This window comes from Oxyura jamaicensis, chromosome 15 (assembly GCF_011077185.1).
Source record: "Oxyura jamaicensis isolate SHBP4307 breed ruddy duck chromosome 15, BPBGC_Ojam_1.0, whole genome shotgun sequence".
Lineage (NCBI taxonomy): Eukaryota > Metazoa > Chordata > Aves > Anseriformes > Anatidae > Oxyura > Oxyura jamaicensis.
The window spans coordinates 13,594,395-13,620,306 of record NC_048907.1 but is presented as its reverse complement, the minus strand read 5'-3'; the positions used below and the strand labels follow the sequence as shown (position 1 = coordinate 13,620,306).

General features: G+C 38.2%; 1 long non-coding RNA gene across 1 annotated transcript in view; it reads left to right on the top strand.

The window, feature by feature from the left end:
• LOC118174991 overlaps window positions 1-21,721 on the top strand; it is a 99,400-nt gene extending 77,679 nt beyond the window's left edge. Inside the window, exons 3-4 of the long non-coding RNA XR_004754838.1 lie at window positions 20,513-20,580; window positions 21,314-21,721. This is a non-coding gene — a long non-coding RNA (uncharacterized LOC118174991). The remainder of the gene's footprint in view (window positions 1-20,512; window positions 20,581-21,313) is intronic.
• The last annotated feature ends 4,191 nt before the right edge of the window (window positions 21,722-25,912 follow it).

Sequence of the window (25,912 nt, the reverse complement as noted above, 5' to 3'; positions counted from 1 at the left end):
TAAAACAACCCCCCAGTAGCTCTAAAACAGTATTGACAGTAGGGTTTACCCATGCAGAAAAAGGCATTCCACAAAATGTTAGTGTTTCATTTGATAAAAGAACAAGAGCATAAGTGCTCACTGGTTCTGAGTTTAGGCTTTTTCTATCCTTTCTGTCTTGCTTGTAACGAACATTTAATTGGTTAAAGCTATGTTTATCCCTACAGTGAGCTGGCAAGCTCAAATAACTGTCTAGTTTCTTAGATATAAATAGGCACAGTTCCAGAGAGTTTAAGGGAGAAATGCTGATTTACCCCAGCTGAAGAAAGCTTGGCCTGTTACATTTCATGTTTTTATTTATTCTTTTTCCGTATGAATCTGTATCTTTCAACTGTATGCAGATGCTCCCTAGCCATAAGATTTAGTATGGCAAATTGAATCTGGCTAACATCTTCTATCCTGCAGCACTGTAGAAGACAGAAGGGAAGAGGTTTTCTTCTAGTTAAGTATTTTCTAGTAGTCTTGTATCTATGGGACATCTCTATAGTGGCAAGTGTGATCAGTCTTTGTACCTGATATTCTAGAAAATAGATGAGAGAGCAGCAAATGCTATTCAAACATATATACTACAGTTCCTATGTATCAGAAGAGCTAGCTGTGTGTTGCAAGCAGCTTTTTCTGGCAACACTACATGATTTCTTAACACCCAGGTAATTGTATGCTTCTTGCCAAGCACACAGTCTTTTGGGGAAGATTTTTCCGGGTTGCCAATTTACATCCAAAAGTCTTTGCATTCATTAACTAAAATTAGAAATAGCTGAATTGGTTGCAAATATATGTGGATGCATGTGAGCAGAATTTGATTTTGGTTTTGATTTTTCCCCTCCAGACTTTTCAGTTTCCACTGCAAAAAAATATGTCCATATTAAAGGGATAAGAAGCCATGTATGTTACTCTTCTTTTTCCTTACACAGGTATGAATTACGGGATCATGCCTGACTGAGTAGATGAGCTACAGGGTTTTGCAGCAGTGACAGGCAGATAGTAACAGACTCTGTCATGCAGGAGACCTAAGATAACACAAAGGGTGGAAAACGTCCAAGGAAAGGATTTGTGGTGAATGAGAACCCAATGCTTTCTGGAGGGGTGATAGATATTTATAATGCTATTACTGTCCAGTACGCAGAAGGATTTTACCTACTGTACCAGGATTGAGTCCAAAATACTCCTAGGTGTTTGGGGAGAGGTACAGAAACACTGCCCCATGCCGAGCAGGGACTTTTTGTACTTTGTGACTGTCAGATCTGATGGTAAGGAACCCACTGAACAGCTCTGCCGTAGCTGAGGTAATAATTCCTGTTGACTGTTTTCCTGCTGCTGCAAAGATAGGAAGAGTCACACTGTGCCTGACATCTAAGGAGATTCCACAAGCAATTCGCCTGAGTCAGCAGGGCCTTTGCTGCTGCCTGCAGATAGAAGACGCAAGCCAGAATTTGGCTATCTATAGCACACCTCTTGGGGGGCAAGTGATGGAGGGAGCCTGTACAATGCCTAGAAAAGGAACCAGATTTCATTATACAGTTTAAATACGTTATAAATATATATAATATAGTGTAGTTGTTTTCAGTTCTGATCAGCTTTTAGAATCCTACTCTTTCCTAACTGCAGCCTGTCACTTCCTTGACTAATCCTCTCTCTAGCTGCCTTAAGTTAACACCTCTTTATTTCAGAAATTGTCATTTTTAGATTTATACTCCACTAATTGGCTTTTTCACCCTCTGAACCTTTTCTGCTTCCTCCTCCATGCAATCCAGCCCCTTTCACCACCTAATCCCCTCTTTTCACACTTCGATTCCACCATTCTCTTTTTCCTCCTTTTTATTTCCTCCCGAAATGAGCTTGTACTCCTTTGCTACAGCCCCTGAGGCTCTGGTGTTAAAAATCTCTGACTTATGTTATGGTGTTAAAAATTTCTGACTTTCCCTGACTTTCATTATATGACACTTGCAAAATAGGCACTGATCCTACAAACGTGTGGACATGCCAAGCTTAAATTTGAGTGTAATGAGACTTGTGCCTGTGCTGCCAGCTTTGATGGTTTTATCATTAGTTGTGTTATATTTATGCTTCTGTTTCCAAAAGCCCAAATACGTATATAAATGTATATGTATATACATATACATATATATATGTATATGGAGCCCATGTTAAAAAGGTTCTGCTTCACAGAGGAAAAAAAATGAAGAAAAAAAATAGCTTTTAGTCCTCCTAGTTGTAGAAGCAGTTGGAAAAATGTAAATCATATAAACATGACAGTCAGAGGGAAAATAATAACTCAGTTGTCAATATATATATATTAAATCTCTTCATTGCAATCTCATAATCTTACTGAAGCTGATACAGTTTTTGAATACCTGCAATGCTGAGCATGCAGTCAAACATATTTGCAAGTATTTGCACTCACTTATTAAGTTATCATTGTCTTTTTCTAAACAGAAACCAAATAAGTCAGAAAGATGGATTGCCTATACAGTAACAGAACAATGCAATACACAGTGTATACAGATGATTCAAAGAAAGGAAAACAGAGAACCAAAGCAGTGCTGCTCCAGAGGGATATTTTAGGAACATCTGGTCTCTACTGGAAGAAGCATTTCTCCAAAAATGGGGGAAAAAAAATCAAACAAAAAAGTAAAATCTTTACATGTATTCCAAAGCAAAACTTTAACGAATGGGCTTTGATCTGCAAATGTAATTAGCATTAGAATTAGAGATGGAATGGAGATTTGTCTAAAAGCATTAATTCAAATCCCATGCCCGATTTTTTCTTATCACTGCTGTAATTCTAACAGTGCCTGTGGCAGATTCAGAAATCAGAAGAAAGGGACAAGGGCAGTAGGTCTCCCACTAGCAAAAATAAAGGGGGGGAGTAAGAGAGGGAGGAAAAGTGTGAGATGGAATTAATCTATAATATCCACAACCCAACTCTGTTTTCAAGGTATGAATTATTTATCTTCCAATCTCAAAACGCCAATATATCTGTATGCGCCATTACTTTGATCTCATGCTGCTCCTCAGCACTGCGATGCCTAAAATAACATGGCTATGGAAACCTACAGGCTCCAGGTATATTTAATTTTAATAATGGACCCAAACTTCAACTACAAGTTGGTTTTGAAAAGCCCAAAAACCTATTTTCTTGAAGCGATTGCTTCTCCTGTCCTTCTGTCATTGTGTGTGTGTGCATTAGGCCCCAGCGTGCCTCCAGTTACACCTGGATAAACCTTATCAACTTACCTCAGATTCCCGTTCCAGTAACAGCTAACAGTTTGGCCTGTTTGTTCGCTATAACATGGACTGAGGTAGAAAGGTTAAAATAGACCCCTTTGTGATGTGTGGTCCTTTGTATTAAGATAGCTAATCAGTGTTTGAAGGGATGTTTGAATTCAGCATTAACTTCTTTCCCTCATCCCGTGAGCATCAGAGCATACATACGTTCAGACAAAGCTTTTTGTTTAGCCAACAGTAATACCTCCTCTGCCTTTCTGAATGGGGACAAGAAGGCAGCTATGTGCTTTGATTCTTATAGGGCCTCCCGGTTTATTCACATATGTTTCTAAACATGCTTGTTTCTCCATACTTGCAAGAAAGCTGTAAACACTTTCAAACCTGTGCCATCCATTAAATCTCACAGAGCACATTCTGCCTAAACTAGAGGACCAGGTCACTGCTTCCAGCCAGAAGTCAAAGTTCATATTCAGATGTCTCAAACTTTTCTGGCCATTTTTTTTTTCTGAATTGTACTCTCCTTAAAATAAAAATAAACACATGATGACTACCCATTACAAGAAAGATTTGACCAAGGCATTTATAGTTTTCAAGCCAACATTCTTATTGTTATTACTATTATTAAAATTACAATTTTGCTTGATCATTTTTACAGTTTTTACCTTTTTTTTTTTTTTTTTTTTCCTAAGAAAGAAAATAACTTCAGCAGGAACAAAGGCTGTGAGGCTGAGCAAAAGGCAGCCATAAGAGTCTTATCAAAGCCCCAACAGAGTGGGAATAATTATTCACACTCTGTTGGGGGTTCTAGAAAGACCATCTGAGGAAAAGGATCACTCAGTCTTTTCAACATGTGAAATTAAAGAAAACCACTAGAAATTCAGTACAGGGCTGGGAGGAGGGAGTAAAGTAGGGGCAGCTGAGAAAAATATGTGGCTTCTCCTCTCCCACTTGATTCACACCATTAGCTGACCTCTAGCCGAGCAGGCTGTGCTGGACAGTGCCCACAATGGCAGTGTGATAACAAATCTCTGCTAATTGCAGAGCTGAAAGCATGGCTGTGCTGTAAGCCACATTTAACTGATGTGGTCTCTCCACTGTCTCACGCTGGTGTGCTGGTTGTTTATTCTGCATATGGAGAAAAATAACTAAGCTTCAACTAATCAATCTAATGGTTCAATTTCAAACAAACGCCTTCATGTTATCTCCCACACTGGCCCTCATTCTGGAGAGAGGCATCTCTTAAATATTCATGGGACAGCCTTACACTACCCAAATGAAAACTTTCATTTTTAACCATTTGGCTGCTGTTTTTTGGAGATCACAGCCTGTCATAATGATCAATATTTTTCAATTATTTTGCTGGACTGTCCCATCTGTCTGTATTTTTTTTAAGTCCATTTCTTATTTGACACTGCAGGTCTCTGAGACAAAGTCCTTCATGTTCTTATTTTTCATGTAAGACGTCCCTCCCTGTAGTCCTGGTGGCATGTCCTCAGCACTATAGGAAGGCAGCAGACAATAATAATCCCAATAGACTGAGATTCATAAAATCATCATTGTATTGACCATGTCTGTAGGAATTAGGCAAATAACTTTATCTTCAACACACAAATGGGAAACTGAGGCAGGGAGGTGTGCAGTGACTTAACAAGGTCACATTAGAGGTCTGGGCAGATTAGGTATTTGACTAAAGCTTTTACAAGTCTGGGGCTAGTATAATGACCACTAAGTTAACTTTGTTTATATATATATATGTATATAAATTTCAAAATCTTTAGTTATGCAGCAACATAAAAAAATGATTACAGAAATGATCGGTTTTATGATCTTCTGAAATAAACTGCTTTATACTGGCTGGGCTGAACACTCCACACCAGCCATTCAAACAGCTCCCGGTTTGCCAGATCAGCATATTAATTCACTCAGTGTTATGTTTAGGAATTATTAATGAGGATTGTAAGGCTTTTATTTGCTTAGGAGTAGGTTTTTGCAGTAACTTTACATTCAGCATTGTAGTCAGCTTTGTGTTTGAGATTAGCCGGGTAACTGCCCGGATGGCACCTCACCTGCAATTACAACCATGGAGAGTGTTATTTTTACTCAAATGCTTTTCCTTCCAGCTGAAGCAGCCTTTGAATAAGCATGTCTAAAATTAAAGGTGATCTCTCTGCCCCTTGGGTCTGCATTATGAAGTTGCTTCTTGAATATGTTAAACAAATGACACTACACAGTTTTCTGGCCTGGGGTTTTCAGACGTTTGTTGAGAAGCAAGCAAAGGCATTTGAAGATGGCCATGCTAATAAAGTGCAGCTTGACTCAGAAGATATAGTACTGACCAGGTCTCTGAGTCAGTGTTTCATCTCTGATCTTCTTCTGGAGACAAAGGGTACTTTTTATTCTTAAGAAATAACAGGACTTCACCTTCCTTATTGGGCCTTGGGAGCTCTGTCACAAAGGTGAAATGTTTTCTCAAAATATTGGTATATGGTTGCCATGTGAAAAGCCCTTTTTCATCTTCTTTTTAAAGTCCTTGGGAATGAGAATAATTTGCACTCACAGGAGCACTTCTTGTAGTAGTATGGCTGTGGTCTGTGTGTCCTTTAATTAATGGCAGGGTTTTGCCACACTTGGGATCCCTGGCCAGTACCATCTAAGCACTCCTGCCTCAGAGTAATGAAGAGTCCAGGCAGCCCACTGATCTTAGCCTGTGACTTCTGTGGTCTGGCAGCTATGCAGACTTTATTAGGTAAGGTAGAATACCTCATGATTTGTTTTATATGAAAAATAAAAAAAAGTTTCCAATCTGAATTTGAAAAAAAAAAAAAAGGAGCCTGAAAACAGTCTTACATTGACAAAAAAAATTAACTAGATGATGTAAACAAGTTACCTACATGCCTGAATTTTACAATCCTAAAGACAAACTGAATCTAAACTGTTCACTGATTTTTGCCTCATTCTACATAATATTTTATTATATTATTACATGAATTATGGTATACAAATTGGCTGCAGTGCCACACTCTGACAAATGGCAGGAGACAAAGCAAAGCCAGAGATTTGGGAAGTGATTGCTAGAGACAGAGGATGGAGGCAGAACTACAGCCAGAGCCCAGCGTGCCTTGCTAGCTACATGTCAGCTGGCTACTGCTTCTTCCCCTGGATGGGCTCAGTCTTGTTGGGTTTGTGTTAGTAAAATTGCAGATCCCCAGCACAAAATTTTACCCACAGGGCTAGCTGAGCTGTGTTATAAATGTGCTGTATACCAAGGGAAAAGTATTCTCTGGTGTCAAAAAATTGTTGGTGTTGCTTTGATTATCTTTTATAAAAAATACTTTCAAAGTGAAAAAGAGGATTTAAAAAAAAAAAAAAATCTTAAAGGGAAAAAAACCAGCAGGGAGTTGCTTTCCTTAGTCTATATGCCTTTTAAAAACCAGCACAGAATACCCTATTAATTTATTTTCTCTTTCCTAGCATCGGGGTTTGAAAAATGCCCGTCATATTGCAGATCTGTAGCGGACTTATTCTTAGATCCAGCGCAGTGATGGAGGAATTATGGTCATTTTTTTCCCCATTCTCCCCAGTAGCAGCAACTGGTGACCACATGGCAAAAGCCCTGCTGATTTTTCCTCCAAAGAGAACTAAAGCAGATAAGGTCTGTCTCTCTCCACTGATACACAATGTAGGGATGTGCCACTGTTATAACCCCTATGCCACAGTTATTGTTAGCAGGTCAAAGCACTGAATATCAATAGACTAATTCCTTCACCCTTCCAACCCGTTCTCTGACTGGAATGTAAACTTCTATTGCACAGCTTTCACCTTTGGCCCTCACCATCTTCATGGCTCCATACTTCAAAGAATTCTGCTCATGTAGAAAATGCCTTATTGAAGGAATGGTCATAGCTGCACTATTATTTCAAAAAAAACTCGACATTGTATTTCAGCTGAGGACAGGAGAACTGGCAAAAGTCTGAATCACTTTCAAGATTCAGATCTAAATCCTGAGGTTTAGAAATATGAAAGTCAAAACTACAATAGTCCAAACACACAAGAGCCTATTCTTTGCACCTTGAAATGTGGGAAATTAAAGAGCTGCTCTCAGTTTGACTACTCACCTTTCCATTTTTTGAGGCACCCAACAAAGTTCCCTGTGCTAACGAATACAGGTTTTGATTGTTGGATTACACAGATTATTTTCTGTCATCTTCCAGTCCTTTAAACAATTGCCTCCTTTGAAATCCCTTATGCAAGAAGCATATGACCTTACAACACTCCTATTTCTCTTTTGTATTTAACATCACAGTCCTCTCTGTGCTTATATACAATATGGGGAATGCTATAGGTCAGGGCTGTGAGGTGGTAGCTAAAAACGCAGGGTGCTCAACTATTGAAGCTAACACAAAATACACAGAAGAAAAGAGGGCTACATGGAGAATGATTTAAAGGTAAACATTATTTTTTTATATAAAATTTTGTTGCAATTTAAAGCTCAAAAAACAAGGAACATCCTGTACATGAGACAGGAACTATGGTCAGGAATACCCATACTGGTTGTAATTCATATTGCTCTCTATTTTTCTCTGTGTTTTCTCTGTTCCCCCACAAATTCTCCTGCTAATGCAACAATACCAACCTCTTGTGAATTTTCCGTACATATCTTCCCTTATCCAGCCTTCCTTTCGCAACATGCTTCTCTCCTCCTCAGTGGCATCCAGGTGCCCCTCCAAAACCTTACTGAAGGGAGGCTCCCTCTAGGTCTCATGCCAGACCAGGGGGGCCAGAATGCCCAGGACAAAACAACAGAGGTATCTTGGAGCATAGCAGAAAAATAAATAGCTTGTCCCTGAATCTGGTGCTAAAAATATTTCACATTTCCACAACATCTTCCATTTTAGCACCATCCTGCATTTCACAAACTGAATGATCTGCTTTTGGGTATCTTTAGGCAACAGAGAAGAACAGTCAGAGATACTGAGGCATGACTGTTAAACCCACAAAATGTTAAGTGCTGGTTAAGAGCTGAGGAGTGTTTTCAATTCTCTGTTAAGCTACAGACATGATTTAAACACAGTGAAAGTTTAATGTACCAATGTACAATGTACAATGGCCATACCTTCTGAAGGTGAGGTTTATAGCAAATGCTTATTCTGACATTCATTGTGCAGTACAATTCTAGATTGGTATTTAAATGCAGGAAAATGCTGTGGGCACAACAGGCTTGAAACAGCGAACTGAACCTAACTTTGTCTAACTCAGCATTTAGAATTTTTATTGGCAGAGACTTGTAGAAAGGAACCAGAAATCATAATTCAGCAAATTCCTTCTATCACTGCTCAACTTTTTGTTGTCGTAGTAAATTATTAACCTCAGCAATTACTCAGTTAGCAAAAGATTAAAGGCTGGATTCTGGCACCCTTGCTGTTATTGGTTAGCATTATGAAGAGTCCTGTTGTATACTACAAAAACATTATTCAAGGTAGTACAAGAAAAGTATCGGCATTTGTGTTTGTAGTTGCAGTATAAAGAATCCTTGAAAACTCGTTTGGTAGGCAGCTCACAGATCTCTGTTCCAGTGGGCACTGCAGAGCTTTACCCACATCCCAGAGGAGCTCTCCACTAAGTTCCAGGTGCTGGGAAAGCATACCTGGCCCTTAAATTTCTCATCCCAATACCTTGGGAAAGGCCTGAAAGTCTTTTTCAGTGGTATGTATGTACTCCACACCGTTGCTTCCGTCTTCTGAGGTGGTTCAGGTTGTGACAATTCACAACGCTTGTGCACCCTGGCATGACAACAGTTTTTGGAATTGCTTCCCCAGGGTTAGAACAACCTCTGCAGTGTTTTGCCTTGTTGCTTACAGCATCAAAGCTGTCTGCAAAACACAGAAATTTGCCCCTTTCCATGTCAGTACTAAGGCAATGAAAAAGAACCTTCAATATAATCAGCCATGTGCAAATCTACTAAATAAATAAGCCTCATGAAACTGCAATTATTAAACTAAACACGTCTGATTCCAGCAGCCTTTCATATACCTAATTCTGATTTAAACAGATAGGAGTTCACAGGAAACTTCCAGGAATAAATCCTTTATTCTTTGCAATTAACAAGTCCTGAAAAAATATGCATGAAACCAATATTCTGTCATTAGACTTAAATCTGCAAAATTCAACAGGTGAAAATTTTAATTTGGGCTTTTTATTTTATGTTTTGTTTGTTTGCATGTTTGTTTTTTACCTACCTGTAGTGTTCTGTCAAGGGGACAGAGGTCTGTTGAATGGCTCACAAAGTCCAGATGTATATTATCTTAGGACTTTTCAATAAGACTTTAGACTAAAATGATTTCTCAATAACCAGCTATGCTATTTGTAGCACGACATTGTTTCTCCTTTCCTTTGTACTTTGAGCAATCACCATGGAGCAAATTAGTTGTTAGATACTTCCATTCTGATCATTCTAGGCATTTTTATTTACTGTGTCCTGCTGTCCAGAAGGAATGAAGCCATGAGGGATCAGATGTAAAGCTTTCAAAATGAGAAATTAGATTTAATATATGTAATGTCCATTACCTTTCTTCACAAGCAAAGTGTTGCTTAGTGATAGCATGGCAGAACTTAGTCAAAGGTATTCCCAGAATACAGTGCCACACATTTCAAGTATTTTGGGTTGGCTGTAGTCCTTAAGAAACACATTGTTTCCATTTATTTACTGAAGGCTGAAATGATAAATTTCCCACAGAACATTTGGGAATTCAGAACTTTTTTGGCAACTCATATAAAACAACCCATATGCTATGTAGGAACTGAGGTTTCATCTTTTACTTCTCTCCACTACCATGAACTCAGAGTTATCATTTCTGCTTTCTGGAAAGCACTTGATGCAGTTAGTTCCTTTTAAAACATATTTTGTTGGAAGATGTTAGAAAATTCAATACAGAGACTTTGATCATGATCCATTCATTGACTTTCTTGGACTAACTTTTATATGGGATTTAAAGTGGATTTGATTCTTCTGTTTCAAAAGCAAAGCATCTTTTCCAAATTTCTGCGGTGCCTCATGGCATCAGCTTTGCTTTTGAAATAGAGAACTAGGATGCAGAAATATTAAAGCTAAGCTCAGAGAAACATGATTTTTCACCTCCTCTAGAAAAACAGAAACATCTTTACCCTTTCTTTTAACACTTAATTAGTGTCAGTTGAAGACCTGTGTCAAGAAATTTGTACAGTGGGACAATATATAGAATGTTTTCCTATCAATGCCAAAGACAAAATAAGATCTTCAGTTGTCCTCTTCATGGATCCTCATGTCACATGCAAGACCTACAAGTCATAAGAAGTCTTCTAGTCATATGTGGTCCTCATAAGTAGTTCCCCAATACAACTGTACCAGTTCAAAATCTTACAAAGCACAAGCTGAATCCTATAGTTATGCTGTCTGTGTTTTGTGGGACTGCTCACCCTGCAGGCAATATCTGCTTCAGGCAGATAACCTCAGCCCCCTAGATAAACTGTCTTGGCTAATTAAACTCTCTTGGCTAATTGAACTGAATTGGATGAGTAGGAAACCACTTTGTCAGCTCAGTGAAGGGGTCAGTTATCTCTAGCATGGTCACAGTGACAAACAAATGATTGTCTTAAATGGGTGGGTTAGAACTGGAGACATTGTGAGCCTTAAAACTTAGAGCTACAGCCTACAATGGGATAAAGATAGAGCTATCCAAAATAAACTTGCATGTTTTTGTTTGTAATTGAAATTCAGTAGAGAAAGGCTTTCTTTTCTCTGGATAAAGTCATTAGCTTCCAGCATTTTGTAAAAATGGCTCATCTCATAGTAATGTTAATTGATTGAGATTAGGCTAAAATCTCAAAAGTTAGGGTTCACAGAAAAGCATCTGCAGCTTCCCACCTGGACTACTCAGAATAACAAGCTAACAAATTAGAAGAGTGTTCTGGTTGAAAAGTTAAACCTTCAGAAGTTAGGAAGTGTCAGAATTAAAGTTGTCATTTCATATTACCTTAGCAACATTAATCTTTTCTCCCCTGCTCAATTGCATGAAATTCAGGCAGACATCTGAAGAAGCACTGAGGTTATAGAAAGGATTGTCCCCATGATGATTCCTAGTTTCTGTCACCACAGTGGTCCTACTAACTAGGAGAGATTAGTCACAAAAAAATCTTTTCAGTTTCTTTGCCAATATGATGTAGGTATCCATAAACTCTGTGCAGATTTCAATTTCAAAATCAAATATTTCACATAAAGTGTTTTTGGACAGTTAGAACTCAGCAAAATTTCCATTGGACTGTCAAATTTGTATTCTTTATTAATAAATAAATAAATAAATATGTTTTGGTATGTCTTGGTTCAAATTTGTATCATAAAACCTGAAATATTATGAACACCTCAGGAAAAAAAAAAAAAAAAAAAAAAGTATATAGTTAGAAGAACAACTTGAAGATTTTCCTTAAGTCCACCCTTTTAAAAGACTGAAACATTTGATCTCACATAATGGCTGTATATGGCTGTCAGATATACAGTAATGAAGCTTTCAGCTCAAACAATTAACAACTAACAAAAGAGGCAGTTAAGGCAGCTTTGTTAAGTGTTGGTATCTATGCTGATTACATTAAATAATTTATATTTAATTCTGTTGCTGCCTAAATTGCATGCATGCTTAAAAATCTTAGGTCATTACATGAGACTTCATGCCAGCGCTGAACTTATTACTGTTCTTTGTAGCATGCACATAGATAATAGGCTCAAGCTAGTGCAAATCGAGATCTTGGGGGTGCTTTCTCCCTTCCTAATGGAAGAGTAACTTCCATCAGTGCTAATGAAAGTCACATGTCCAACTCCCCCATTCATCAAGATGAGAAAATTACATAACACAAAATTCCCATTCAGCTTTTAAAATTTTCCAGCTGTTAAGCAATTCCCTGGATCCAAATCAAAGCCTGCAGATGCTCTGGGGGTACAATCTCTACCAATCTAATAGCACAGTCTGGATGGAATTGCATTATTAAGAACATTCATGATGGCTCCATGAATCTGCCTGGATGTGGATCAGCTGCTCTTAATTAAATCATATGCTACATCATTATGTCTTTATGTCCTTGGTATCACATTTTTTTTTTCTGATATCTTATATCCCTGCTCTCTTGCATCCTTAGGTTGTTGTCAATTTGATGCTAAAAAATAACTAATTGAAGAGGTATTTCCACAGCAACGTGGCATTGAAATGGAGCCAAATACCATCTCCGTCTTTGGGAATATGTATCTGTTTGCAAGGCAGCCCCACATTTGGTTTAACTAATAAGCAAAACCAAACCAAAACAAAAAAATCACCAATTCTCTTGTCATTCATGTATAGATGTTTGCTGTGTATCCAAATGACCATGTCATTTCCTTTGAAACTGGAAGAATAATGCATTGTCAAACAGTTCTCTTCTATCCGTGCTTAATTCTGTTTCAAATAGCCTTCTTGTTAGACCATAAAAAGTGTTGATTTTTTTGTTTTAAAGTTCTTATCCAATTAATAGCAATGTGCAAATCCCAAACTAGTGTAACAAGGCAGAAACTGAAACTGATGTTCAATAAAGTGTCAATTGCAGGATTTCCTTAATAGGAGGGCATCCTTGAACACCTGGATCTTTCTAAGGTGTTTTCATGCAACCTCAAGTCATTCAGAAGACATTGCACGTGGAAATGAACTGTAGAAATATCTAAGCAACTTAAAAAAGTTGTTCAGGTACTGGCTCCAGCAGCATAGGACTCCATGTGAGTTAAACTGTCCTGTTGAAAAGCAGGGAAAATTGTTATTTGCTGTCAGCTTCCTTCCTTCCTGCCTGCCTTCCTGCCTGCCTTCCTGCCTGCCTTCCTTCCCTCCTTCCCTCCTTCCCTCCCTCCCTCCCTCCCTCCCTCCCTCCCTCCCTCCCTCCCTCCCTTCCTTCCTTCCTTCCTTCCTTCCTTCCTTCCTTCCTTCCTTCCTTCCTTCCTTCCTTCCTTTTCCTTTGCTAGTTCATGTCTGCTGCTACTTTTAAAACTTAAAATTGGCATGGAAAGTTGTGAATTTTAGTGTAATTAAGTGTGATGATCTTTAAAATGGGTTTTGCTTTAGGTTAGTGTGCATGTAAATTGTATTACGATTAAGTAGATCTACGTCAGACTAACCATTTGAAATAGTTGTTCTGAAATGGAATGAGTTTATTTTCCTGTACAAAGTATATTCAGTATAAAGATTTGGGTTTCAGTAGCAGATAAAGAAAATCCAATAAACAAGCAAAAACCTTCAATATCAAGTCATAGGCTAAAACAAACTTGAAAAGAAACTGTTCAGCTGCTCAAAAGTGATCCCTTTACATAGTGATTACAATTTGCTGCAAAGTAGTTCTGAACAGTTGAAAAAATAGATGTTTGGGACTGCAAATGGAAGTAAGGTTAGCAGCTTCATTCTCTGTCTGATTGTTCCTTCTTCAGAGATGAATCATTTCAAAGGGCAAAGACAGACATAAACAAGAGAAGCCTTTTTTTTTTTCTTTTTTTTTTTCTTTTTTTTTTAATTTAAGCATGAGGACTTTAGTGCTAGGTTTTCACTTCTTAAAATATGTTAATTGATTTATTTGGTTTAATGATAATGTAAAAAGAATGGATTTTTATTTCATTGTTTGGTGAGGGCAAAATAGAAGGTCTACATTGTAAAGTGAGTAAAAGAAGGGAAATAAGACAGTTTGCTGTATTGCAGGAAGAATTGCAGAATCCTTGTAAGGGATCCAGATGAGTCCAGTTGTCTTGGAAAATGTTCTGAGTACAATTTTGGAGCTCTTATACAAACCCTCTTGATGTGTTTTGGGTTCCTTCAAAAAATAACAGGGAAGTGTGGAATGTAATTTCAAATCTTTATTTCCCTTAAGGTATATTTTACCCCAGTTCTACCTTCATAAGTTGTTACATTAATTTAGTTATTCCTTCTTGCCATTTAAAAGATATACCATCATAATAATAATGCCATGCCATCAGAATATAAGCAAGGAATAAACCATGGATATAAAATCCCATTTGACTTTGCCAGGGCCAGTGTTTCATTTCAGGAATTTTCTGTCTTGGAAGTTCTTGTACTGCTGTCAGTACTCACAGAGGTCACACTGCTTCTGAGGCACAACCTGGGTCTCTGCAAGTCCTTGCAATTCAAATGAGTATGCAGTGTTTATAATGATTGAAGTTATGTCCTATTTTGCAATACCCATGAGTCTTTTCAGTTTTTCATTGTGTTTTGTAGCTGTTTGTGCTATCCAGTTTAAAAAATAAACAAAACAAAACAAGCTGGTAAAAGAGACAATTAACTGTCTTAGGTTGAGATGCTCCATAATTTATTGCAGATATGTGAGAGAACACTTGTAGAACCCATTTAATTCGTTTAATAGTAGTGCAAACATTGATACAAATTAAAACTCTGGAATGCTCTCTCACATCGTTTCTCTCCCCATGAGAGGTGAATGAAAATGATTTATTACTCACAGATTATAATTGCTTAAAATAGGTTATGATGTAAGAAAAAAACCTAATCCCTTCTACCAGGCAGGAGCAAAATTCTACAGACAGAGAAATTACATCTAACGCCAGTGTGTTAAGGAAGAAATATTCTTCTTCTCCCTTTGGGGAAACTCTAAGAACGTCTTTTTAGAACTGTCAAAATTCACAAGCTATAATAAATTATTCTTTTTCATTACCAATTTATTAAGTAGGCTGTTTGGTATAATAGCAGAAAAATTCTGTTTAATTTTTACAGTATTACACTACTGTGATTTCTCATTTGAAACAGACTAGATATCAAGAGCAGTGATGTGTTTTATTTTGTACAGTGGGACCATCCTTCCTCTGAATTATGATGAAGACAACTTTTAAAGCATGTAATACTCTGCCTGTCAGAACGGTTACATGTCAGGGAGGTAGGCTGCCTTGGTGGAACTGCCAACCTTTGGGCTTGTTCATGTAAAGAACTTGGATTGCAAGTTCAGTTACGTTGTGCACATGATACCCACTACTGCATTTCTACAATCTCTTTGCTAACACACATCACAATGCTTAGTATTTTTTCCCCTTTGAAATTCCATGTCCCAACCTTCTTCTCTGTCAGATGCTGAGGAAAAATTTATGATGAAAGGAGTTCACTCACTGCTTGTAGTAGTTGTATTATCATATTTGATTCACTCTTTTTTTGCAGTTACCCAAAGAATTAAAGTGGACATCAGATGCAAAATTTAGTAGCATGTTAAACAGGAGAAACAGCTCACAGAGCAAAGACTTATTACAAAAATTAGCAATAGTGTAAATACTGGCTGTTAGAGGCTGCAGAGATCCTGTTAGCTATAATGTGAAATTGTGAATGAAACTTAACACTTCATGTTGAATAATGGGGTAAAAGCTGGCCTTTGGAGATGGGAGATCTGAAATCAGGTCTTGGCTCCATTGCAAGTCTATGTGTGATTCTTAGACAGTCATTTATTTATAGTGTAATCGAAATGTCCACTTGGGGTAAAGCTGCCTTGCCCTTAGGGGTGCAAGTAAAACACAAATGACATAAAATAAAAGCAAAAATATGCCTTAATCTTCTGGTTTACATAAGCTGGAGTGAATGTGCACACTCTACCCATGACTTATTATGGATAAAGAGCTTTGGAATACAAGATCCAAAGTTAATAAACACTTTATAAGAAGTGATTATAATAGGTTTATTTAGAATGCTATCAGGTCTCTCACTTGTCATGGGCCACCTTTTATTCATCCTACCCATGAAAAAAAAAACTAAGGTGTGTGGTGTGGTACTGAAAATCGCAACTACGCTTCTGAGTGCAGTTACTGTATGTACTGGGTCTGGCTGGGATGTTAACTTTCCCTGCAGCAGCCCATACAGTGCTGCACTCTGCACTTGTAGCTAGAACAGCAGTGGTATCACACCGGTGTTGTGTCTGCTGCTGAGAAGTGCTGGCACAGCATCAGGACTCTCTCTGACCCTCCTAGGGGGTGGGCAACAAGCGAGAAAGAAACATCAGCAAGGCAGCTGACCTAAACCAACCAAAGGGATATTCCATACCATGTGGGGTCACACTCAGCAATAAAAGGTGGAAAAAGGAAGAAGAGGGGAGGGGTGGGCTCTTGTTGTGAAAACGTCTGTCCTCCTCCCGAACACTGGCTACATGCGTTGAGGCCCTGCTTCAAGGACGTGGTCAAGCATCGCTCATTTGTGGGAAGTAGAGAGTAATTTCTTTCCTCTGCACTTCCACATAGCCTTTACTTGTTTTGTTTTGTTATTCCCTTTCCCCCTTCCTCTTCCTCCTTCCCTTTTTTCCCTTTAGTTGAATTGTTTAATTAATAATAATATTTCCTTAATAATATTTTTTTTTTCTCTTTAAATTATCCTTATCTCAACCCATGAGTTGTTCTTTCCTTTACTTCTTCCCCTCCTCATCTGAGGAGGGGGAGTGAGAGAGTGGTTGTGGTGTTCAACTGCCTAGCATGGTAAAACCACCACACTGTGCAAGCTCTAGGAAAGTGCCTGGCTGGACCCTTGGCTGGCACAACGAAACTTGTGTGGGCTACATGACGTTACACTGTGCTTCTCCTGTGGTTTAATGTGCTGTTTGTACAGTGGTAATACAGAAACTACACAATGTGGACCCAAAACTAAGAATACAGAAGCAGAGAGAATAAATGGCTGCAACAATGTTTTAGGTGAAATCTACAGCCCTCCTGCACCCCAGAAGGCAAACAGAAAGGCAAAATAAAAGCTACCTATCCTCTATGTCCTGAAAGGCAATGACAAGCCAGGAATTCTGGCTTGTTGGCTTTGGTTGAAAATATATAAATAAATGGTTATAAAACCCACATTGTATCTTCACAGCCAGCAGCGACATAAAGCTGCTTTCTTCAGCTGGGAAGTGGATTACATTTTTATAACTAATCCACAGCTCTTCGGCTGAAAAGATTTGCTAACCTCCTCTCCCCTCCCTGCTTTTTCTTTTAGGACAGTGCACTCTAAAAGCGTGCTCCCACCTTCTGCCACCTACTTCCCAAAAGTACATGCATGGCTGTTTGGGGGGATTTACAGTATGTAACTGCCTTTGTGCTCGGCGTTGTTAAACAGGATTCACAGACAGGGCAAAAAGAAAAAACAAACAACAAACAACTCAGTGCTTCACTGATCCATAAAATCATTATAGGCAGCATTTCAGTTTCAACAAGTGCCAAAAAACCTGCTTTTTTTCTGAATATAAAAAATAAAGCAGAAACAAAAATAACAAGGCTATTAATCTTTCATTAAGTTAAAAGGATGAAAAGGAATCGCTTAAAGTATCATTCTTTACTTGCACCACAAGATTGGATGCCCCCTGCTAACTTCAAAGGCTCTAAAAGAAGCTGGTTAATATTGTTGGCACAGAACCAGACTGTGGTTTACTTTAGTTTTTGTGATTTTTTTTTTAACAAAAGAAAACATTAAGGATTGGACACTGATTGCTGAGTAACAGCTTTGAAAGGGGGTGCCTTATGTGCTGCTACCAGCAATATGTCAATTTTCAGACATGTAATAGCTGTTCAAAAAATCATGTCAGTCACTGCATGAGGGCAAAAGTCTCTAACGTTGCTCCTGTTTGTTCTGTGGTTTCAGATCAGATACAAATCATTGCTTTCCCCTGCATGCCAAAGCACTTGGACTTGCAATGGCTCTGGTGAAATACAGACTTTATCCATCCCAAGAGAAGTGATAGATCTGCCATAAGCCACAGAGTCACTCACCTGCTTCCCTGCACAATTGCCATTACATTTTAATTCCTCCCTAGCCCCAAAGTGTGTGTATATTGAAAACAAAGCTAATTGCTACTGAGTGACATAATTTTGTGGTTACATTTCTTTGTGCAGGGGTTTCTTTTCAGTGTAGTGCAAGCTGTTAAGCTGCAGATTGCGGTTGCTGCTGCCTGGCAAAGGGTAAATAACAAGAAGCAGGGAAAAGGAAGGCAGGAAGTGTTTGTGATGGTTTGATGATGTGCTGATAGCTTAATGTGCTTGGCTGAGTTGTGCAGTGGAGGTTCATGTAAAACCATGTTGCTTGGTGTGCGTGTGTGGCAAAGGGAGAAAACATCCAATGTATTTTACCCTCTTTTACAGATATTGAAAGCTTGGTCTCCACAGCACAGTCAGCCTTCAGCCTTTTTCCTTAAGTTGATAGTGAGGCTTGACCATGGAAACCAAAAACAATTAAGGTTTGAGCACTTTAATTCCCTGGGTGTCAGTGCAAATCACCTTGGGCAGAATAATTAGAAGGCCCAAGGAACCTTCCTACATACACAGAGCAGCTGAAGGAGCTGCCGGTCCAGACATGGAAGCTTGGCTTTAGCCACCTATGTAGCAGCTAGGGCTACCAGCTGTGTGCATCGAGGAAGAAAAAAAAAAAAAAAAAAAAAAAGTTTCTAGACAGGCCAAAAGGGAAAGCCAAACCCTGGAGCCAAAATTTGCAAATGATCAGTCCTATAGTAGAAGGGCAAAGCACATGAAGTGTTGAGTCTTGGTAATAAGGTCCATGAGGCTAACTTCTATCATTAGTCCAGACTTCTGCTTACTTGCCATAGCTGATTTAGGTATAAAATGGGATGAGAAAGTTGAGTTGAGAATTTCAGTGCAGTTCATGGAAATGTTCTGCAAGTAAAGGGTGTAGATATTTTTAAAATACAAGCTACAGAAACAGGATAATGTAATTGGAAGTGTCTATTTTATCTGATCTGTTTTCATTCATTCCCCTAAAACAGCACTACTGGATCTGCCCTTCTGAATCCATATTACAGAGTAAAGCAGATATATCACATTTGTCCCTGTGAAGTTCCATTTCTACTTATACCAGGCTATAAATGCATAATTACTACAAATTAATTTGGCCACCTTCCCCGAAGTATCTTTCACCCAACATCACCCCATCATACTCGCATCCATTATCTCTTGTATCTGTTCCCTCTGGGCTAGATTCAACATTCATCAGAAGAATTACATTTAATCCAGTAGTGTTTGAATAAGGCATGTATACTTTCTTGCATGTGCCTGATATGATGGATATCTCAAATTCTTTCCTGAAAACCACTTTTCAGGGAAAGTCTATTATAGTGCTGCTATAATGAATAATGTCTCTCTGACTTCCAATAAACCATATATTTTATTTGTCTGAGCTCATAAATTCTTTGGACTAGGAGGAAAGGGCACGACCATTATCCTCTTTTTTTTTTTTTTTTTTTTTTTTTTCCCAAGAGGAAGCTTACATTTCCTGCACAAAAGAGCAAATGGAGCCAGTTGCACTCTTTGTTAAGCAAGTTGCCCAGTGCTTCCTATTCTGAGACACCTTTCAGTTGCTCGTAGTTCTGCCAAGCTGTGTGTTTGTCCTGAAATGTGTGATCTCAGCCAAGTGCCTCAGTCATTTCTGAAAGTAAGATGAAAGAAATATTTGTTGCGTTTCTGTGTTGAAAAATTCTGGCAAACGAAGTGGCAATAATGCTGTCATTTGTCTTCACAGAGCCTGAAAGCATAAGTCATATTTTTAAAATACTGATACTTTAGTGATAAGTGCTTCAGAAATCTCCACTAGGAAATTAGTAATTCTGTCTCAAGGCCACTTAGTGTGCTGTGCATAAAGCAGGGAGTTACCCACTGAACACCGGAGATAATGGGAAGCATTGAATGTCACCGGTCTGTCTCCATGTGCTGAATGAGGCATGAATTCTCTGGGAAAAAAAGAACATAATTATGTAACTAAGAATTCTTCCATAATGTATAAACAGCAGGAGGCTAATACTGCTCCATGAGCGGCTCATCTCCTGGCATTTTTCATTTTTAAGTCCTTGAGTTTGACCTGAAAAATTTTCTTTTAACTTTTTTTCTAAGTACGTGTAATAAAGAATAGGGCCTAATGCAAACAATTCAAAATGCAGTTATTTCATTTGAGCAGCTGTATGAATTGCATCCATTTTGGGTAGAATGTCTTCCACATAACAAAAGGGACTCCTTCTCTGGAAAAAGAATTTTTTCCATCTCCCACATTTATCTGGTAGGGTTTCCAGTTAGACAGGGCAAGGAATGAATTCTCTAAAAGTGTTTTTGCCAGAAGCTGAGGTGGGATGCATTAACATCACCTGGGCGTCCTTCCCTGATGTGGAATCTAGGGAATCCCATCGGCAGGGACCTTTCTCTGATATTCATCACCAACTTTCCCTCTTGCAGACGTGCAACTGGTGCACTTGGCTGGCTTCAGTGGACCTTGGATCAGACCTTGGGCATGAGTTACGTAGGTAAGCATAAGGGAAGACTGTCTTTTAACATCCCATATAGTCTGGTTACATGCTGCATCCTTCTGACTTTTTACTGAATTTACGCTTTGCTTTGTGTAATATTTATCATGAAAAGATTTTCTAAGCTTGGCTAAGCAGAAAGACTTTTCAAGAGGGAGACTGGCTGGTTCACGCTTGAGACGGCTGCCTGTTAAATGTTACATTAATGATAAGATCCTGAAAGAGCTGGTTGGGGGTGAGCTTTTTCTTTCCTTTTCTACACTATATTTTCAGAAGTTTATTTTCTGCTTATGGTGAAGGGGAACAGTTTTCTTTTACTTCTTTTTTTTTTTTTTTTTGTTCTAATCAACAACTTCAACCACAGGGTCAGCTTTGATTTGGGTGAGTCAGAAACATATTTATCTCTGAAGCTGTCCTTCTGTGCCTGGGAATGAAGTGTTTCTCCTCATTTCAGAAGAGAGACATTTTAAATAATAGCAATGCCAAAAAAAAAAGGGCAATAATAGTTATTCGTTTGACCTGCCACATAACAGGCCTGATTTATATGTTTGCTGGTACATATAAGATTTTAAGAGACTTCTTTGGTTGCTCTCCGACAATGTTTATAGTTTGTTTATAGAAAGAGATCTGTGCTCCAGATTTTGTTCTAAACTCTGTTCAGCTCAGACAGTTGTTACAGCAGATAGACTTGACCTAGTACTCACCCTGTTTAAGATGTGTTTTAGTTTTGCAGGCATTCCGTAGTTGCAGGAAGCACTCAAGCCTTAATCTGGACCACTTGTCAGGCAGTGAAAGGGAAAAACAATTCAGGCAGCAATCCTCTTGAAAAACCATACATGGGTTTTCGAAAGAGCTCAGCAGGTCTGCAAATGCTGTAGGAAGCTTTAAAATCCCTAGTTTGAGATGGGCCAATGAGGCTTTGTTGTTGATGCCCCAAGGGAAAAGCTAAATGCAGCGCTCATCACAGTGTGAATGCGTATCAAGAATAAACTGAGATTTTGCATGGTTTGATCTGTACATCCTTTTCCTGCCTCCTTCTGCAGTTTTAGTGGAAATTAAACTGCTTAGAAGCCTTACAAACCTTAGAAACATGTTGGTTCTCAGACTGTAACAGGTATCTCCAAGGTCTTCAAGACTGAATTCTTTTGTCGGCTCATAGTTTATGCCCTTGGGCAGGACTACATGCCATTAGTGTAGCTGTCTATCTGTTCAGAGGGCTGTGCATAGTTAGGAGCAAGCATATGCTGTTCTTGGCTTTATTTCTTTGTGAATATTAGACATCCTGACAAGAGTCTTGGTAATATTTTTGGCTTCTGTGGTCTTCTGTTGCTGTACCCATAGTAACTGGGCTGTCAGTATGCCTGGTACTGCCAGTGCCAGGCTATCTTATGTAGGATCTTGTGTGGTGTATATGGTGGTATCTGGTAAGAAACATAACATTCTGTATCTCAGAGCAAGCGGTATTTCCTTCATCTTTCTTCGGTATTTGAGCTGCCCAATTTTTCTTAGCCTACAGCATGGCTAAACTAGAAAGAACAAATTTTAAGTTAAGTATACTTAGAAACACTTCTGTGAACTTTAATTTAGTCATTTTAATGAAATGAGTAATTAGAAAGAAGAGGGTTTCAAATGGGTTGGAGAACGTAGGCAGTGGTCTATAACATTTGTGTACAGCTGATCTTTGAACCTTGTACAATAAAAATAGTAATGGAAAATACCACCTGGGAAGAATACACCATTCCGAATTGAAATAAGATTTTACTCTTTTACTCAGCTACAGACCAGAAGATGCAACCACTATAAGCAAGCTGTGATCTACATAGTAGTAATGAGATTGTACTCATGGAAAACAATTGGGCACGTCCTTTCAGTAATCATTTTCCCTGTATTTTCTTTTTTAAGACCCTTCACATCTTTGTTACTGTATTTTTGTTTGGACTAAAAGATGATGTGACTAAGGACTAAGGACAAACTGTATTCTGCACTTTGAGTATTTGCCTAATGTATTGAGTAAGAACCTTAATTCCAAGTCTGTGGATCATTGCAGTTTCAAATGAAGTCAGCTGTAGCTATGGGTGCTCAACAACTCTGAGAGTTAGCTACAAGGATTTTACACCACATTCATGACAAGTGTCTAATAAGTACCCTGTTATTTCTATGAATAGAAAGAAACAACAACAACAAAAATCAGATGATTTTGTCACAGATTGGAGAACTCAATACTATTGTTATATTGTGTGCAGTTTGGAAGTGGAGTTTGATTTTTGTTGTTGCAGTGCAGGCACAGAGAACATTATCCAGCTGAATTCAAAGGGTGACTGTGGTAGCTGCTACTTGCAAAATTCCTGACTCTCCTTGGATGGGAAATTTGTACAAAGGGACAAGAAATTCCACAGTACTGATAAAAAATAAAAAAATAAAAAAGCATGTGATGCTAGTGACTATTGCTTCACCTTGTAAGATCACTGCTTTTTACTCTCTCTGCTGAGAGTGGTTCTACCTCTGATTTCTCAGGTGTGGGAAAGAACATTGGTCCAATTGTACTCCTGTTTCTTGTAAGCTTTGCAGTGATTTTCACAGAATCACAGAATCACAGAATAGTCTAGGTTGGAAGAGACCTCCAAGATCACCGAGTCCAACCTCTGACCTAACGCTAACAAATCTTCCACTAAACCATATCCCTAAGCTCTACATCTAAACGTCTTTTAAAGACCTCCAGGGATGGTGACTCAACCACTTCCCTGGGCAGCCCATTCCAGTGACTAACAACCCGTTCAGTAAAGAACTTCTTCCTAATATCCAACCTAAACCTCCCCTGGCGCAACTTTAGCATCCTGTCACCTTTAGCAACCTCATCCTGTCACCAGGCACGTGGGAGAATAGACCAACCGCCACCTCGCTACAGCCTCCCTGCAGGTACCTGTAGAGTGCAAATTTTGTATTTCTGAAAGTGTTATGGAAGCCAACCACTCACTATAGTACTTCAGGACTATTTTCTCACAGATCCTGCTGCTCCGTGACTTCAGCAGAAGATCCATTTTCCTGCTCTCCTGGAGTCCCAGCTTTCAAGCTGCACACATGCGAACAAAGTATAGGAGGAAACAGGGTTCATTTCAAAGTGGAAGGACTAGCACAACTAAACAAACCTTGTGTTGTGCCAGTTTTTGTGAAACTGATGGGGAGAAAAAGACTAAAGATTTGAGATTTATTTCTTCTCTCTTGGTTTGTAGGGTGTTCTCAAATAGGATCTGGACTATTTAGTTGATGTCTACTTTTTTGTGTTCTCCCTTCATTTAACCATTCTCTGTTCAAATCTGCTTACAGCAGTTCATATCCCTGAACACAGAATATACTATATAAAATAAGTTTTACATTCCTGTATTTGGATAATATTTAATGGATTAAGGGGTTAGAGATAAGCATGAAAGAAGTGGAAATAGTTAATCTTTTGGTATTTTGTTAAAGAACCCCCTAACACAGGAACACATCCTATCCTTATCAACCTGGAAAAAGAAATGGAAAGTTAATGAAGCAAACCATTCAATCTAATATAAAGATTACTAGCCACCTGAAAAAATGCAATCCGTTAATAAACAGACTTCATATTCCTTCTTCTGACAGTGCTCCCCTCACAGAGACATGAGAACAAACCCAGTAGAATGAATCATTCAAGCTAATACTGAGCCTTATGAAAGGATAAATGTATAATCGAATGGTAATCTTCTCAGACCATTTTTTTCCTAAGTTGCAGCACACATACCATGATACATTCCTCAACTGTTGTTAATTTAAAGGGTTTGAGGCTGAAAAAAGGAGATTCATGGAATGTCATGCTGGTCCATGTGGGTTAACTTAAGCTGCTGAAGTATCTGTGTTTTCAGTTGAGGATTCAAAGTGGCTTGCTGGAAGACTAATTTGCCTTTTTTTTTTTTTCTGTCTACTATTTCTTTTTAATCTGGAAGTCGAGATGACCGAGACTTAATTATTAGAATTATTAATAATTATTAGAACACTGTGCAGCAGATTGTTAGCTGTATTATGCAAAATAATTCATATCTTAGATCATAAAAAAAAAGAGTTTTTACATGTGTGTAGATAGAAAAAATATTTTCTGTTTGGGTGATTGCATACTGTAAGAACACAATTGTATTTCACTAGGAATAATGTCAAATTGTGCTGAGAAGAAAACATGCAGGTTTCAGATTTGTCATGTGCCACAGGATATCTATATCCAGATAGTTAAGAATTTAGAAAGATTAATTTGGCTTTTGCATTTGTATTGAAAACTACACTCCTATAATATTATCTATCCATCTGTCTAGGCTCATTGTCTTCAAGGTTTTAACACATGTCCTTAAGTATGTTTTCAGGAATCAGTGTAAATATTGTTTTTTATTTTATTTTTAAAATGTTTCCTATTATTCCTTTGTCCACTGGGGAGCTACACAATTCTAACTAACATCCCTGTAAAGAAAGAATATCACACTGCAGATTTTTTTTTACTTTGCTGAGTTCTGTTTTCATTTAGATGCATAATCAGAATTCCATACTTGATCAGACTAGCGGTATAGTATCCTGTCTTTATGAGAAGCTGGTAACAGATGCTGCATAGGAAGGGGAAAGGAATGCCTCAGTTAGTAACTTAGGGGTAACCTGCCTGTGGGGAAAGATTTCTCCCCAAGCCGTAACAGTTGGAGACTGAGTTATGCCCTGAAGTGCAAAACTTTATATCCTTTCAAAAACTGCAAGGATTTTTTTTTTTTTTTTTAGATAGCAATCATAATTTCATATTTTTGGGGGGTGAAATATCTAATTTTTCATGGAGTCCCATTAATTTCTTGCCTCCACAGTTTGTATGGTGACGAAGAGTTCAATAAGCCAATTATATTCAGTTATGAAATAGATTTCTGTTATTTTTTTTCTTTTTGATCAATTTCAATATAAATAAATGGTCAAAAGTTAAAGTATATTTTTCCATCATGAAAGATTCTTCATTGTAAATTCTTCATTGTAGCTTTTCAGAAGATAACTTATCTAGTTCTTTCTTGTTCATTTTGAATAATTCTCAGTTTTTACGCTGATGATAGATTGTTTAAGCAACCATCTCACTTATCTGCTGTAGAAACAGTATTTTAAAGATGCAGTTTTCTGTGAGAGAAGCTAGTTCAACATGTAATTCTATTCTGTCTTTGATGGATGATTTGCTCAACCATAATGAATTCTGCTGAATCTGATAACTTTATTTCTCATAAAGTAATCACAGTAAAATAATGAGTTACTGTATCATCATTTTTGCTTTGTTTCTCATTGCTTGCCTTTTCCACTTGCAAAA